We start from the raw sequence: 3,311 nt of genomic DNA, 5'->3' as shown, positions 1-3,311 counted from the left end.
CTAACTATTATATGGTCAAAAGACTTTACCAATGATAAAAAATATGTCACCAAAGAGGATGACACTTCACCAAAGATGTATTGCAAGTAGGCAAATAGAAAAAAACCATTAATATCAAGAGCCATTAAGGAAATCCAATTAAAATGGGAGGATTACCCTACCTATCTATTGTGGGGGCATCCCAGCTAAGTGTGTCATACGTACATGTAATCCTAGCACACAGGAATCCAGGAAAGAGGATTGAAGTTTGGGGTTAGTGTGTGCTATGAACATAGCAAAACCCTGTTTCAAAACCCAAAAGACAGCCGGGCGATGGTGGCGCACGCCTTTAATCCCAGCACTCGGGAGGCAGAGGCAGGTGGATCTCTGTGAGTTCGAGACCAGCCTGGTCTATAGAGCTAGTTCCAGAAAAAAAAAAAAACAAAAGACTGATAGCACTACATATAACCAAAGATCTAGAGCCACTTGGCCAACATCTCACAGAGGTTAAGTGAAATGACATGGTCAACAATGTTTTTTATTTGGAGGCATTTTGAGACAGGATATCTCTGTGTAACCCTGGCTTCCCTGAAACTTTCTCTGTAGAACAGGGTGGCCTTGAACTCACAAAGATCTGCCTGCCTCTGACTCCCCAGGGTTGGGATTAAAGGTGTGTGCCACCACCTCCTGGCTAATCCAGATGTTCTTTAAAGAGCAAATGGACCAGCTGATTTAGTCATATGACTATTACGTAATAGACAGATGTGTGGAACACACTGATTTGCGTAGCTCTAAAGATGAGAGTCAGTCTCAAAAGGTTACATATTGCATGATTTCATTCATATAACATTCTCTCTCTCCTTCTCTCTCTCTCTCTCTCTCTCTCTCTCTCTCTCTCTCTCTCTGAGCATGAGTGTGTGTGTGTGTGTGTGTGTGTGTGTGTGTGTGTGTGTGTGTCTTGCTAGGACTCAGAACTTTATGCCCAGAATATAAGAGAATGAACTACAACTAGGCAGTGGTGGCACACAACTTTAATCCCAGCACTCGGGAGGCAGAGGCAGGCAGATTTCTGAGAGTTGCAGGCTGTTCTAGGACAAACTCCAAAGCTATACAGAGAAACTCTGTCTTGAAAAATAAATAAAATAAAAGAGAAAGAGAATGAAGTATAGTCATTTGAAACATAACAACAATTGTTGGGACTTGAAGATTATGAGGTAACAACAGAAGTTTCTTTGTGTTGATAAAAAAAATCTGTATTTTTATTTGGTTGGTGGTTACATGAATCTGTATGTGGCATAATACATTCATATATAAGCACATTCATATGTTTAAAATACATAAACATATAAAATAATTCACATAGCTAGGCATGGTGGCACACACCTTTAATTCCAGAGTTTGAGAGGCAGGAGGATTTCTGTGCTCTGGAGGCCAGCCTGGTCTAAAGATAGGACTACATATTGAGACCCTGTGTCCAAAAAAGAAAAGAAAGGAAGGAAGGGAGGGAGGAAGAAAAAAGAAAGAAAGAGAGAGAGGGAGGGAGGGAGGAAGGAAGAAAGGAAAGAAGAAAGGAAGGAAGGAAGAAAGAAAAGAAAGAAAGAAAGAAAGAAAGAAAGAAAGAAAGAAGGAAGGAAGGAAGGAAGGAAGGAAGGAAGGAAGGAAGGAAGGAAGGAAGCAGTACTAGGTATGGTAGTCCAAATCTATAATCCCAGTAATCCAGAGCTCAGGAAATTGAGACAAGAGGATTTAGGGAACTTTAGGATTTAAGTCTGAGGCCATTCTGGGAGTTCCGACAAAACCTTGGATAAAGGGATTTCCAAAAGATGAGAAAAGACCCTGAAGAGACCGAGGACAGACATTTCTTTTCACTCTGCAAAGATCTGATTTTGAGAGAGGACTGTATGGCCAATTTATGCTTCCCAAAATCTTTCTAGAAAATCTAGGGAACATATCAATACAGGTTTATTTTAAGAATTTTTGACTTTAAAAATCGGGCATTTTCATCATCTATGTTTTTAAAACAGAAAATTTTGCTCAGCCTTTCTAAACTGACCAGTTTGAAAGGAAAGTGACTATACCGATTATTATGTATCTAAAATGACCATGGTCATTATTTAAAAGAAAATCCTCCTCCGAGGCCTGTGAAACCCAATCCCTTCCCCATCTTGCTGCACCGACTCAGCCTCACTAGCAAACTTTGGCGAATATAAGGCCTAAGAACACTGTCCTTCTTAACCACAGGCAGGCTCTGCCTTCCATTCGACTTGATGTCTCCTTTGGCTTTGTTACTCAGGTGCCAGATGCTCAGTGGTAGGGACCAGGAAGACAACGGACTCAGGACTCACTTTCACTCTGAACGGCGCGGTCCTAGTTTGGTTTCTGTTGCTGTGATAAACGCTGACCAAAATCAAGTAGGGGAAAGGGAAAGGGTTTGTTTGACTTACACTTCCATGTCATTGTGCATCACTGAGAGAAGTCAGGGCAGGAACTCAAGCAGGAGCAGAGGCAGGAGCCATGCTGGGGGCACAGCTTGCTTCCATGGCTTGCTCAGCCTGCTTTCTCTCACAGCCCAGGATCACCTGTCCAGAGGTGGCCCTGCCTACATTGATCAAGAAAATCTCTACCCAGACATGCTCAGAGGCCAATCCGATGGAGGTAAGTGCTCAGTTGCGATTCCCTTGTTGTTTTAATTTTAGCACAGCAGCTGCATCTTAATCTACTGCTATCTCAGTCCGCAATTGAGAATACTCTGCACTTAATGGACCTGTTTCTCCAGCAGCAGCCTGGTGGGAATTCTGTTCTTGCAGACACCAATTCTGTTACTGCTGCTGAGGCTATTTAGCTTTAACTAAATCTCTGTTGTTCTATTTATAAATAAGACTCCATTCAAAGGTTGGGGTGAAAACCTGCTAGCTCAGAGAGGCTGGGTTGCAACTAGCTAACCCTCTTTCCTTGCTGGAGTCCACGGAAGGTCTGCGCTTCCACTTCACTGAACCACAAAAAGCTGCGTCACTCCAAACCCCACCCTACTACTTCCTGTGTCTCTATCTCTCCCAGATGGTCTCTGGTTCTCTATGGTTACTTTCTGTCAATTAGTTGCTAATGCAGTCTCCTGACCCAAGGTTAATTTTGTTTAATTAATACAAATGCAAATTTGGGGTTCACAGTGTGATTGGATATCCCCCAACATTTCCCTCTTTTTATCTAAATAAAAAGGAAAGGTTTTAGCCTGGCAACGGTGGCGCATGCCTTTAATCCCAGCACTCGGGAGGCAGAGGCAGGCGGATCTCTGTGAGTTTGAGACCAGCCTGGTCTACAGAGCTAGTTCCAGG

Source organism: Microtus ochrogaster, chromosome 6, assembly GCF_000317375.1.
Source record: "Microtus ochrogaster isolate Prairie Vole_2 chromosome 6, MicOch1.0, whole genome shotgun sequence".
Classification (NCBI taxonomy): Eukaryota; Metazoa; Chordata; class Mammalia; order Rodentia; family Cricetidae; genus Microtus; species Microtus ochrogaster.
The sequence above is the reverse complement of the archived record's forward strand: the minus strand, read 5'-3'. Positions refer to the sequence as shown.